General features: G+C 37.6%; 1 long non-coding RNA gene across 4 annotated transcripts in view; it reads left to right on the top strand.

Annotated features, from left to right (window-relative positions):
* The window catches only part of LOC132028110 (uncharacterized), an 82,490-nt gene that overhangs the window by 50,331 nt on the left and 17,214 nt on the right, over positions 1–14,945 (top strand). For all 4 annotated transcript variants that reach the window (XR_009407350.1, XR_009407347.1, XR_009407349.1 and 1 more), the window contains one exon: positions 5,127–5,368. This is a non-coding gene — a long non-coding RNA (uncharacterized LOC132028110). The remainder of the gene's footprint in view (positions 1–5,126; positions 5,369–14,945) is intronic.

Below are 14,945 nucleotides of genomic sequence, written 5' to 3'. Positions count from 1 at the left end.
ACTGTGGAAAGGGTCAAGGTCCTCTTCAACAGATGAATGGACAAAGAAGATATGGTCCATATATATGCTGAAATATTACTGAGCCATCTGAAAGTAGGAATACCCCACTCCCCCCTCCTTGGTATATTTACTTATTTATTTTTTCTTTTCAGCATAACAGTATTCATTGTTTTTGTTCCACACCCAGTGCTACATGCAAACCGTGCCCTCTATAATGCCTATCACCTGGTTCCCCCAACCTCCCACCCCCTTCCCCTTCAAAACCCTCAGGTTGTTTTTCAGAAACTATAGTCTCTCATGGTTCATTTCTCCTTCCAATTTCCCTCAACTCCCTTCTCCTCTCTAACTCCCCATGTATTCCATGCTATTTGTTATGCTCCACAAATAAGTGAAACCATATAATAATTGACTCTCTGCTTGACTTATTTCACTCAGCATAATCTCTTCCAGTCCTGTCCATGTTGCTACAAATGTTGGGTATTCATCGTTTCTGATGGAGAAATAATACTCCATTGTCTATATGGAATATCTTCCATATCCATTTGTATGTTTAAGGGCATCTTGGTTCTTTCCAAAGTTTGGCGACTATGGCCATTGTTGCTATAAACATTGGGGTACAGATGGCCCTTCTGTTCACTACATCTCTATCTTTGGGGTTCTCTATCTTTGAAGTTCAGGAATGTTCCCAGTAGTGCTATTGCAGACTCACTGGGAAGCTCTATTTTTAATTTCTTGAGGAATCTCTACACTGTTTTCCAAAGTGGCTGCACCAACTTGCATTCCCACCAACAGTATAAGAGCGTTCCCCTTTCTCCACATCCTCTCCGACACACATTGTTTCTTGTCTTACTAATCTTGGCCATTCTTAGTGGTGTAAGTTGATATCTCAATGTGGTTTTAATTTGAATCTCCCTGAAGGTTAGTGATGATGAACATTTTTTCATATGTCTGATAGCCATTTGTATGTCTTCATTGGAGAAGTGTCTGTTCATATCTTCTGCCCATTTTTTAATATGATTTCCTGTTTTGTGTGTGTTGAGTTTGAGGAGTTCTTTATAGATTCTGGATATTAACCTTTTGTATGTACTGTCATTTGCAAATATCTTCTCCTATTCCGTGGCTTGCCTCTTTGTTTTGTTAACTGTTTCCTTTGTTGTGCAGAAGCTTTTATCTTGAGGAAGTCCCAAAAGTTCATTTTCACTTTTGTTTCCTTTGCCTTTGGAGACATATCTCGAAAGAAGTTGCTGTGGCTGATATCAAAGAGGTGGCTGCCTATGTTTTCCTCTAGGATCCTGATGGATTCCTATTTCATGTTGAGGTCTTTTATCCATTTTGAGTTTATCTTTGTGTATGGTGTAAGAGAATGTGCGAGTTTCATTCTTCTACATATAGCTGTCCAGTTTTCCCAGCACCATTTTTTGAAGAGACTGTCTTTTTTCCACTGTATATTTTTTCCTGTTTTTCAAATATTATTTACCCAAAGAGTTGAGGATCCATAACTGGGCTCTCTACTCTGTTCCACTGGTCTATGTGTCTGTTTTAATGCCAGTACCAAGCTGTCTTGGTGATCACAACTTTGTAGTAAAGCTTGAAATCCAGTAACGTGATGCCCCCAGTTTTATTTTTGTTATTCATTTCCTTACCGATTTGGGGCCTCTTCTTATTCCATACAAATGTTAAGATTATTTGCTCCAGCTCTTGGAAAAATACCAGTGGAATTTTTTTCAGAATGGCATTAAAATTATAGATTGCTCTAGACAGTATAGACATTTTAACAATGTCTATTCTGCCAAGATGGAATGGTCTTCCATCTTTTTGTGTCTTCTTCAATTTCTCTCATGAATGTTCTGTAGTTCCTCGAATACAGATCCTTTCCCTCTTTGGTTAGGTTTATTCCCAGGTATCTTGGTGCTATAGTAAATGGAATCAATTCTCTAATTTCCCTTTCTGTATTTTCATTGTTAGTGTATAAGAAAGCCACTTATTTCTGTATATTGACTTGGTATCCTGCCATGTTGCTGAATTACTGTTTGAGTTCTAGTAGTTTGGGGGTGGAGTCTTTTGGTTTTCCCATATAAAGAATCATGTCATCTGCGAAAAGAGAGTTTGAATTCTTCATCGCCAATTTGGATACCTTTAATTTCTCTTTGTGGTCTGCTTGCTCTTGCTAGGACTTCTAATATTATGTTGAACAAGAGTGGTGAAAGTGGGCATTATTGTCATGTTCCTGATCTCAATGGGATGGCTTCAAGCTTTTTCCCATTGAGGATGATATTGGCTATGTGTCTTTCATAGATAGACTTGATGAAGTTCAGGAATGTTCCCTCTATCCCTATACTTTGAAGTGTTTTAATCAGGAATGGATGCTGGATTTGTCAAATGCTTTTTATGCATCAATTGAAAGGACCATGTGGTTCTTCTCTCTTCTCTTATTAATTTGTTCTATCACATTGATTGATTTGTGAATGTTGAACCATCCTTGTAGCCCAGGGATGAATCCCACCTGGTCATGGTGGTTAATCTTTTTAATGTGCTATTGGATCCTGTTTTCTAGGATCTTGTTGAGAATCCATATTCATCAGTGATATTGGTCTGAAATTCTCCTTTTTGGTAGGGTCTTTTCCTGGCTTGGGGATTAGGATAATGCTGGCATCATAGAAAGAGTCTGGAAGTTTTCCTTCTGCTTCAATTTTTTGAAAAAGCTTCAGGAGAATAGGTCTTATTTCTTCTCTGAAAGTTTGGTAGAATTCCCCAGGGAATCCTTCAGGTCCTGGGCTTTGTTTTTTTGGAGGTTTCTGATCACTGCTTTAATCTTGTTAATAGAAATTGGTCTATTCATGTTGTCGATTTCTTCCTGGTTCAATTTTGGGAGTTTATAGTTTTCCAGGAATGCATCAATTTCTTCAAGTTTTCTTAACTTATTGGCATATAACTGTTGGTAATAACTTCTGATGATTGTTTCTACTTCCTTGGTGATCATTGTGATCTCTCCCTTTTCATTCATAATTTTATTAATTTTCACTTTCTCTCCTTTCTTTTGGATTAGTGTTGCCAATGGTTTATCGATCTTATTGATTCTTTCAAAAAACTAGCTTCTGGTTTCATTGATATGTTCTACTGTATCTCTAGTTTCTACGTCATTGATCTTTGCTCTAATCTTTGCTCTAATTTCCCTTCTTATGTGTGGAGTTGGTTTGATTTTATTGATTCTCCAGTTCTTTAAGGTGTAGAGGCAGCTGTTGTATTCTGGATTTTTTTTTTTTTTTTTGAGGGAGGCTTGGATGTCTATGTATTTCCTCCTTAAGGACCACCTTTGCTTTATCTCATAGCTTTTGGAATGTAGTGTCTTAATTCTCATCGGTTTCCATTATTTTTTTCAGTTCTTCTTAGATTCCCTGGTTGATCCTAGCATTCTTAAACAAGGTGGTCTTTAGCTTCCACGTTTTTGAGTTCCTTCTGAACTTTTCCTTGTGATGGAGATTCAGTTTCAAAGCATTGTGATAAGACAATATGCAGGGAATAATCTCAGTCTTTTGATATCTGTTGAGTCCTGATTTGTGACCCAGTATGTGGTCTATTCTTGAGATGGTTCTATATGCACTTGAAAAGAATGAGTATTTTGTTGTTTTAGGGTGGAATGTTCTTTATATATCTATGAGGTCCACCTGGTCCAATGTGTCATTCAATCCTCTGGTTTCTTTATTGATTTTCTGCTTCAATGATCTGTCTGTTTCTGAGAGAGATGTGTTAAGATATCCTACTATAGTGTATTCATATCAATATGACTCTTTATGTTGATTAACAGTTTTCTTAAGTAATTGGCTGCTTCCATATTGGGAGCATAGATATTTACAATTGTTAGACCATCTTCGTAGATATCCGTTTAAGAATTATCTAGTGTCCTTCTTTATCTCTGTCTTTAGTTTAAAATCTAATTTATTTGATATGAGAATCGCTACCCCGGCCTTCTTTTGAGGCCCATTGTCATGAAAGATGCTTCTCCATCCCTTCACTTTCAGTCTGGGTGTATCTTTATGTTCAAAATGGGTCTCTTGTAAACAACATATGGATGGGTCCTGTCGTTTTATCCAATTTGCAACCTTGTGTCATTTTATGGACACATTTAGCCATTCACATTGAGAGTGATTATTGATAGATACGTTTTTATTGACATTGGGTTACCTTTGAAGGCTTTCTTTCTGTAGATTGTCTCTATATTTCTGTTCAATGCTATGCTTTCTGTTCAATCCTATTCTCTATTATAGAACCCCTCTTAATATTTTCTACAGTGTCGACTTGGTGGTTGCATAGTCTTTTAAGTCATGCCGGTCTTGAAACTCTTTATCTCTCCATCCGTTTTGAATGTCAGTCTTGCTGGATAAAGTATTCTTGGCTGCATGTTCTTCTTATTTAGTGCCCTGAATGTATCTTTCCTGCCTTTTTGTGGCTTTCAAGGTCTCTGTGGACAGGTCTGACATTATTTTGATTGGCTTTCCTTTGTATGTAAGGATCCTCTTTGTCCTAGCAGCTTTCAAGAGATTGTATATACAATTATGATCCCTGAGTTTTACTCTCAGGTGCCTTGATGTTTTTTTGGAATGTATCTTGGGGGGAGACTCTTCTGTCTCTAGTACTTGAGCGCTGTTTCCATTCACGAGATTGGGAAAATTTTCATGAAGAACTTGTTCCACTATATGTTCTAGACTTCTTTCTTTCTCCTCCCCTTCAGGGATTCCAATAATTCTGACATTGGAAAATTTCATGGCATCATTGATTCTGATTCTGTTTTCGTGGCTTCTAAGCTGTTTGTTCCAGGCTTCCTCCTGATACTTTCTCTCTGTTTGTCCTCCAAATCACTAATTCTATCTTCTGTCTCAGTTAGCCTGGCTTTTAGAGAATTTAGTTTGAATTGGAACTCATTGAGAGCATTGTGAACCTCATCCCTGCTTGCTTTAAGTTCTTCCCTAACATTGTGAACATCCTGTCTGGTCGCTTTCAGCTTGGCCCTAATCAATTCCGTTTGGTCATCCATGGCTTTCTCCAACCTAGCTATTGCCTGATAATTGTTAGCCTGAATTCTCTTTCCAACATATTGTCTATGTTGATAGCCATTATCTCTGTTGCAGAAGGCCCATCGTCTTTATTTTTCTTCTGTTGGACATCCTTCCTCTTAGTCATTTTGGTGAGAGATGAATGAACAGATATACCTGGACGTGTCGACCTTGGTGCAGTCAAGGTGCACCCTAGAATGATTTTGAGAAATCACGATTCCTCACCCAAAGGAGAAGAAAAAGAAAGGAAAAAGAAAAAGAGAGAGAGGAAAGAAATGGAAGATAAAAGAGAAGGTTCAGCCCAAATGGACCCCAAGGTAAGATTTATGAAGTATACAAACCAAAACAGACAAACCAAAAGACTGATAAATGTATATGACAAGAGATAAAAAAAATACACACACACACACACACACACACACACACACACACATGCGAATAAAGGAAGAACCTCATCAAAAAGAACCCCAAGGATAAGATTTATATACTATCAGGACTAACAGAAAAACACAGAAACACTGGCAGTAGAAAAAGACGGGAGAGTGGTTATAAATTCTCAGTGTGCACGAGTAAGGTTATTTTGATTCTTCCTGGATGTTTCTTGATATCTTTGTTAAAGGACTCAACTTTCCTAAGATAAGAGGGGATTAAAAATTGGTTTACATATAGGGGTAGCATTGATTGGGAAAAGGAGATTGCCTTAAAATTTAACTCTATATGAATATTAGAAAATAAAAGTAAAAAAGGAATAAACTAGACTAAACTAAACTGAAATTTAAAAAAAAAATAATAAAATAGAATGAAAAAATAGAAATGCAAAAGAAAAACAGGTGTATGTATCAAAAAGTTCAGGTTAGAAGATTATTATGGAATTTGACATGCTGGACATCTCACTGTGATAATAAATAGGTTAAAAATTATCAATATAAAAATGAATGAGAATAGTGGGAATGAGTTAAATATAAAAGTTTTATCTATGAAGTAATGGTGGTTGTTCTCTTGTAGTCTTTTATTTTTCTCTTTCCTAGTTGGTTTTCTGGGGGAGGGGCCTGTCACGTGGGTTTTAAGTCAAAGATGTTCCCTGAGTTTAGTCCTCCCGCCCCCCTCAAGGGGGTGGGCTCTGAGGAAACCATTTTTTTTTTTTTTCAGGCTTTTGTTCTCTGGAGGATTTTATGTTGTTCACTTTTTTTACTCTGACCTTGACTGCTTTTTATGGTTTTGGGAGGTTTTGAGGAAAGCAAACTGCACCCCGACCTCCCTTTCAGAGAGAAGACTCAGTTTGCTCTTCTGTGGGTGCTGCAGAGCTCATATACATTCCTCCTTGGCCACTGGCAGAGCAGGTCCCAAGTCGTGGTCCCTGGGGATGCAGGATCTTCTGCTTGTACCCCAAACCATGGCAGTGGCAGCTTTCTGGGCAGCTCCAGACCACCAGAGAGGTTCCAAGCACTAATTGCACACTGAGATTTTCCTGCTGGCCAGGGCTGGGGTGTCTGGTCTTTCTGGGTCTAAGAGCACTGGGCTTGTATGCACCTCTCTCAGGGGAGGGTGGGGGGTGTGCATGCACGCGTCTCATGCTCTGATATTATGGCATGGGTCTAAGTGCTGGGCTGGGCCTTCGCACACCTCTCTCATGGGCGGGTGAAGGGCATGTGCATCTCAAGCTCTGATAGTATGGCACAGGTCTAAGAGCACCAGGATTGGCCTTCATGTACCTCTCTCAGGGAAGGGTGAAGCCCTCATGTGTCTCAGGCTCTGTTAGCTAGGTTTGGCATTCTGCCATCTGGCAATGCTCCCAGCCCCTCACAGGAGCCAGACCCCACGTCTTCTGGGGTGCGTTGGCAGCTCAGGGACCAAGACCTAGTTTCTCTGCTGCACTCTCTCTGTCTCAGTGCCAGTGGAGGCTGTCCTGGGCCCAGGGACTTAAGCCCCTGTCTCTATCCACCCCGATTCCCACAATTTCCCCCCACGATCCTTTGCTCTTTTTGAGTGTTTTCAACCAGACTGCAAGTTAATGCTGGTCCCCAGATGCAGGGCACTCTCATATCGGGGTATTACTTTCCATTGTTCACCTCTGGTGGCTCCCTCCACCTTTTGTTTATCTTCTGATATCAGTCCCACTCCACTTTACCTGCCCACTGGCGTCTTCTGCCCCTGATTTCTCAGGCTGATTTTATGGATGATCAGAGTTCTTTGGTAGGTAATCAGCTCACGTTATGGTACATGTTGAAATGGTGGCTCCTCCTACTTCTCCGCCATCTTGTCTCCCCTTCCATGATATATTTTTTGGAATACCCCACTTTTGAATCAACATGGAAGTAACTGGATGAAAGTATGCTGACTCTAAGGTGTAAAACAGAGAAAGTCAATTATATGTTTTCATGTAGTTGGGGAAAATAAGGAATAACATGGAGCACATTAGGAGAAGAAATGGAAAGTGGAATGTGGGGGAATTGGGAGGAGAGATGAACCACAAAAGAATGGAAACTTAAAGAAATAGATGGTTTTAAAGGAAAAGAGGTTGGGGAACTTTATGAGCCGGTGGAGTTATTAAGGAGGGCATTTACTGAATGGAGATATATATATATATATATATATATATATATATATATATATATATATATTATAATGTTATACGTAAACCATGAGTCTAAGAACTCTATGTCAAAAACTGATGATTTACTGTATGGTGAATAACATTACACAATCAAAAATTTTAAAAGAAAAGGATCACATACTGAGTCACAAACCGGATCTCAACCAACACCAAACTTCTGAGATTTCCCCCTGCATTTTTAAGACAGTAATGTTTGAAACTAGAACCCAATCAGTCGAGGAATTTTGGAAAGAATTCACATATTTGGAGATCAATAGCATCCTGCCAGGGAATGATTGCATCATTCAGGAAATTAAAGAACTTAAACAATTCATTGCAACTAATGAAAATGAAAATACATTGATTTAGAACCTATGGGATACTGAAAAGTTGCTCTTTAGAGGGAGTTACATAGCCATCTAAAAAATTAGAAAAATCCCAAATGCACAAGCTAAACTTACTTGGAAAAAGAACAGCAAATTGAACTGAAACCAAGCAGGAGAAGAAAAAGAATAAAGATCAGAACAGAAATCAATGAAATGGAAAGTAGTATAGCAGCAGAGCCCACCAAAAAAACTAGGAGCTTGTTCTCAGAATGAATTAATCAGATCGATAAACCTCTGGCCACATGTAGCCAAAAGAAAAGATAAAGGACCTAAGTTAATAAAATCAGGAAGGAAAGGGGAGAGATCACGACCAATGCAAAAGAAACAGGGAATTGTTAGGACACATTATCAGCAAGTATATACAAACAATGTAGGTCATCTGGAAGAAATAGAAGCATTCCTGGAAACTTGTAATCTACCAAGTCTGAAACAGGAAGAAATAAACAATCTGAACAGACCAATGCCCAGCATGGACATTGAATCATGAATCAAAAACCTTCCCCAAAACACAAGAGTCCAGGGCCAAATATATTTTCAGTGGAACTTTACCAAACATTTTAAGAATAAATCATGCATATTCTACTGAAGCTGTTTCCAAAATTAGAAGTTGAAGGAAAGCTTCCAAAAGATTTTCTGAGGCTGAGCATTACCTTGACCCACGAGCAGACAAAGACCTCATGTCAAAGGGGAATTACAGATTAATAAGCTTGGTGAGCACTAATACAAATTATTCAACAAGATACAAGCCAGTAGGATTCCATGGTGCATTAAAAGGGCTATTCACTACCACGCGGTGAGGTTTATTCCTGGGACGCAAAGGAGGTTCAACATGCACAAATCAATTGATGTCATTAGTCATACAAACAAAAGAAAGACAAGGACCATATCAACCTCTCATTTGATGCAGAAAAAGCAAAGCCTTTGGCAAAATGCAACACTTTCTCATGATTAAAAATGATTAAACAAGATACAGAGATAGAGGGAACATACCTCATATTATAAACGCCACCTATGAAGAGCCCACATGAAATATCATTCTCAATGGAGAAAAACTGACAGCTTTTCCCTTCAGGTCAGGAATATTACAGGGATGCCCACTCTCACTACCTTTGTTGAACACAACATTAGAAGTCCCAGCCTCAGCATTTGGACAACAATAGCAAATAAATGGGATGCAAGTTGTCATAGAAGAAGTCAAATTGTCTCTCTCTCTGTGTAAGACCATATACTTTATGTGGAAAAGCCAAAGGACTTCATTCCAAAATGACTTGAATTCATACAGCAAGTCAGAAACATGTAGGATTCCAAAATGAAAACAGAAATCTCTTGCTTTTCTGTACACTAACAAAATGAATGGAGAAAGAGAAATGAAGGTGTCAATTCCACCAACCATAGCGCCCAAACCCATAAGATGCCTAGGAATAAACCCAAAGAGGTAAATTATTTCTACCGTATAAACTACAGAACACTGAGGAAGGACATTGAGGAAGATGCAAAGAGATGGAAAAACATTCCATGCTCCTGGATTGGAAGAATCAACATTGTAAAAATTCATATGCTGTCCAGAGCACTCTACACATTCAAAGAAATCCTTATCAAAATATCATCAAAACTTTTCATCCTTAAAACAAACAATCATACAATTTCCATGTAGGCAGAAATGATCCTGAATAGCCAGGGGACTGTTGAACAAGAAAACCAAAGCCGGGCACATCACAATGCCTGGCTTCAAGCTAGTTTACAAAGCTGTGATCATCAAGACAGCATATCAGTGACACTAAAAGAGACCCATCACTCAGTAGAAAAAAAGAGAGTTCCTAGAAATGGATCTTCATGTCTATGGTCAACTAATCTTTGACAAAAGAGTACTCAGAGAAAGAAGACAGTGTCTTCAACAAGTGGTGCTCGGAAAATTGGACAGTCACACGCAGATGGATGACACTGGACCTTTTCTTACACTATATGCAAACAAATTCAAAATGGATGAAATACCTCAGTGTGAGACAGGAATCCTTCAGAATCCTAGAGGAGAACCAAGGTTGCAACGTCTTTGACTTCAGCCACAGTAACTTCTTGCAACACACGTCTCTAAAGACAAGGGAAACAAAAGCAAAAATGAACTACTCTTTCTCAAGATAAAAAGATTCTGCACAGCAAAGCGACGAATCAACAGAACTTCTGATTGGGAGAAGATAATTGCAAATGACATATTCAATTTGGGATTAATATCCAAAATATAGAAAGAACTTATACATGAGAGACATAATATTCAAATACCTGAGTAAATATATCTGTTTACCTTCTGAATTAACCTTTAACTCAACTATTCAAACAACTACACAATGTATCAGAACTCATTCCTAAACTTTGTCCTAGGAAAACGCTGAGCAATTGATATTTTCACCTTATTCATGTCTGTGGACCTTCTCAAGTGAATATACACACAAAGAGCACCTGGGTGGCTTAGCGGGTAGAATACACACACAAAGGGCACCTGGGTGGCTTAGCGGGTAGAACGTATGACTCTTGATCTCAGGGTCATAGGTTCAAGCCCCACATTGGGTATAGAGATTACTTAAAAATATAATCTTAAAAACAAACTTCCTGTTGCAACCCAGCAGGAGGCATATAATATCTAGTGGTCAAGTGAATACACACATAAAACACTAGGTATTCTCCTTCATGTACAAAGATGTCCTGAAATTATGATTGCTGTTACATTTTTATGGAGTTATATAAAAAGTCAAGGGAAGGGATGAAAGAAAAGTATATTCACTGGTTTGAAAACTATTCAAAGAAGTCTATTCAGAAAAATGACATTATTCGTAGGATGGTGGAAGGACCAATGTCAGCTCTCCTAACCAGTATGTTTCTTACTTTGCAAGATAATAAAAAGTATATGTCTTAGGGCATTTTTATTTTTATTTATCATTTAAGGTTGAAATATTTCCCCAAATTCTTAAGATGATTTTAATTGGAATTAATAAAAACTATTTTAATAAACTATTAGAATTAACAGTTGATACTTCATCAAGCATTTAAATAAAAGGAATCCAAAGAAAATCTTATTGGTAAAGGTCGATTTAAAGATAAATGTATTATCTATGTTATACTTTCACATAGATATATAGTTAAATGTTAAAAGGTACTTAAATTACTTACATACTTGTGTGTTAAAAAAACATAAACCTCTCTAGTAACTTCAAATAAAACATGATAGAGTTCTTGAAAGGATTGGTTTTGTACCTTCTAATCTCTTATGAACTTGTAGTAAATGTGGTGGAAGTGATATTTTAATCAATGAATGATATCTACAAGCATCAATGTATTCTTTACTCAATTTAAGGTAAATTAAGCTAACTAAGGTCGACACTAACTGATAATATATTCATGTGAATGTGATCACTTGAAAGTAATAATAGTTCTCTCTGGCAAAATATATAGTAAATAAGTGAAAGCTGATGAACGTGCAAATATGAGAATTTGTCTGAACAAAGAGAATTTCATAAAAATAATTGAATTTGAAACACACATATTATCACTGACTGATACAGTGAACAGGAGGTAAATGAAAAGTTACTATAAGTTAAATTAACTCCTAAGACTATGATCTTTTTTAAAATGTGGGAATATTTTTCGTCTTCTTTTTTCCCCTTTCATTCTTAATCAAGACATAGTGTTGTAAATCTGCCTCACAAAATGCATCCTAAGAAAGTTTCTCTAATAAATAAATAAATAAATAAATAAATAAATAAATAAAATATAAAAAAGACTAAACCTCCCCCAGGCATTTCTAGTGGCACATTACTCTTTTTAAATTTTTATTTATTTTTATATTTCTTTTCAGTCTTCCAGAATTCATTGTTTATGCACCACAATAAGTGCTCCATGCAGTACATGCCCTCCATAATACCCACCACCAGGATCACCCAACCTCCCACTGCCCTCCCCTCCAAAACCATCAGATTGTTTTTCAGAGTCCACAGTCTCTCATGGCTCATCTCACCCTCTGATTTCCCCCATATCCCTTCTCTTTTCCATCTCCCCATGTCCTCCATGTTATTCCTTATACTCTGCCAATAAGCAAAACTGTAAGATAATTGACTCTCTCAGCTTGACTTATTTCATTCAGCATCATCTCTTCCAGTCCTGTCGATGTTGATACAAAAGTTGGGAATTCATCATTTCTGATGAAGGCGTAATACTCCATAGTGTATATGGACCACATCTTCCTTATCCATTTGTCTGCTGAAGGGCATTTTGGCTCTTTCCACAGTTTGGTGACTGTGGCTATTGCTGCCATGAACATTGGGGTACAGATGGCCCTTCTGTTCACAACATCTCTACCTTTGGGGTAGATACCCAGTAGTGAAATTTCAGGCTCATAGGGAAGCTCTATTTTTAATTTCTTAAGGATCTCCACACTGTTTTTCAAAACAGCTGCAGAGACTTGCATTCCCGCCAACAGTGTAAGAGGGTTTCCCTTTCTTCACATCCACTCCAACACACGTTGTTTACTGCCTTGTTAATTTGGGCCAATCTAACTGGTGTAAGGTGGTATCTAAACGTGGTTTTGATTTGAATCTCCCTGATGGCTAGTGTTGATGAACATTTTTTCATGTGTCTGTTAGCTATTCATACATCTTCATTGGAGAAGTGTCTGTTCTTGTCTTCTGCCCATTTTTTTGACATGATTATCTGTTTCATGTGTGTTCAGTTTGAGGAGTTCCTTATAGATCCTGGATATCAGCCCTTTGTCTATATTGTCAGATGTGAATATCTTCTCCCATTCTGTGGGTTGCCTCTTTGTTTTGTTGAATTTTTCCTTCAAGTATCATGTGTAGAGGATTTTAATCTTGATGAAGTCCCAAAATTTTATTTTCACTTTTGTTTCCTTTCTTTGGAGACATATCTTGAAAAAAGTTGTTGTGGCTGAAGTTGAAGAGGTTACTGCCTATGATTTCCTCTAGGATTCTGATGGATTCCAGCCTCAAGTTAAGGTCTCTTATCTATTTCAAGTTTATCTTTGTGTGTGGTGTAAGAGAATAGTCGAGTTTCATTCTTCTACATATAGCTGTCCAGTTTCCTCAGCACCATTTTTTGAAGAGACTGTCTTTTTTCCACTGTAATTTTTTCCTGTTTTGTCGAAGATTATTTGCCCATAGAGTTGAGGGTCCATATATGGGCTCTTTACTCTGTTCCATTGGTCTATGTGTCTGTTTTTATGCCAGTACCATGCTATCTTGGTGATCACAAGTTTGTAGTAAAGCTGGAAAATGGGCAACATAATGCAACCAGGTTTTTTTTTTTTTCTTTTTCAACATTTCCTTAGCAATTCAAGGTCTCTTCTGATTCCATACAAATTTTAGGATTGTTTACTCCAGCTCTTTGAAAAATGCCAGTGGAATTTTTATTGGAGTGTCATAGAAGTATAGATTACTCTATACAGCATAGACATTTTTAACAGTGGCTATATTTATAATCCATGAGCATGGAATGGTCTTCATTCTTTTTGTGTCTTCTTCAATTTCTTTCATGAGTGTTCTGTAGTTCCTCGAGTAAAGATCCTTTAATTGTTTTGTTAGGCTTATTCCCACATATCTTATGGTTCTTGGTGCTACAGTAAATGGAATCAATTCTCTAATTCCCCTTTCTTTATTTTCATTTTTAGTGTATAAGAAAGCAACTGATTTCTGTTCATTGACTTTGTATCCCGCCACATTCCTGAATTGCTGAATGAATTCTAGTAGTTTGGGGTGGAGTCTTTTGGGTTTTCCATATGAAGTATCATGTCATCTCTGAAGAGAGAGTTTTTGACTTCGTTATTGCCAATTTGAATACATTTTATTTCTTTTTGTTGTCTGATTGCTGTAGCTAGGCCTTCTAATATTATGTTGAACAAGAGTGGGAAGAGTGGGCATCCTTGTCATTGTTCCTGATCTCAAGGAGAAGGCTGTCAGCTTTTTCCCATTGAGGATGATATTTGCTGTGGGTTTTTCATAGATAGATTTTGTGAAATTCAGGAATGTTCCCTCTATCCCTATACTTTGAAGCATGTTAATCAGGAATGGATGCTGGATTTTGTCAAATGCTTTTTCTGCATCAATTGAAAAGACCATGTGGTTCTTCTGCCTTCTCTTATTGTTTTGTTCTGTTACATTGATTGATTTGAGAATGGTGAACCATGGTTGCAAACCAGGGATGAATCCCACCTTGTCATGGTGGATAATCAAAGAGGCACAGAATCTATACTCAGAAAACTATAAAGTACTCATGAAAGAAATTGAGGAAGACACAAAAAAAATAGAAAAATGTTCCATGCTCCTGGATTGGAAGAATAAATATTGTGAAAATGTCTATGCTCCCTAAAGCAATCTACACATTTAATGCGATTCCTATCAAAGTACCATCTATCTTTTTAAAAGAAATGGAACAAATAATTCTAAAATTTATATGGAACCAGAAAAGACCTCGAATAGCCAAAGGGATATTGAAAAAGAAAGCCAAAGTTGGTGGCATCACAATTCCGGACTTCAAGCTCTATTACAAATCTGTCATCATCAAGACAGCATGGTACTGGCACAAAAGCAGACACATAGATCAATGGAACAGAATAGAGAACCCAGAAATAGACCCTCAACTCTACAGTCAACTAATATTCGACAAAGAGGGAAGAATGTCCAATGGAAAAAAGACAGCCTCTTCAATATATGGTGCTGGGAAAATTGGACAGCCACAAGCAGAAAAATGAAATTGGACCATTTCCTTACACCACACACAAAAATAGACTCAGAATGGATGAAGGACCTCAGTGTGCGAAAGGAATCCATCAAAATCCTTGAGGAGAACACAGGCAGCAACCTCTTCGACCTCAGCCGCAGCAACATCTTCCTAGGAACAACGCCAAAGGCAAGA

This window comes from Mustela nigripes, chromosome 12 (genome assembly GCF_022355385.1).
Source record: "Mustela nigripes isolate SB6536 chromosome 12, MUSNIG.SB6536, whole genome shotgun sequence".
In the NCBI taxonomy this organism is placed as follows: domain Eukaryota; kingdom Metazoa; phylum Chordata; class Mammalia; order Carnivora; family Mustelidae; genus Mustela; species Mustela nigripes.
Note: the sequence above shows the minus strand (reverse complement) of the source record. Positions and strands in the feature narration are given on the sequence as shown.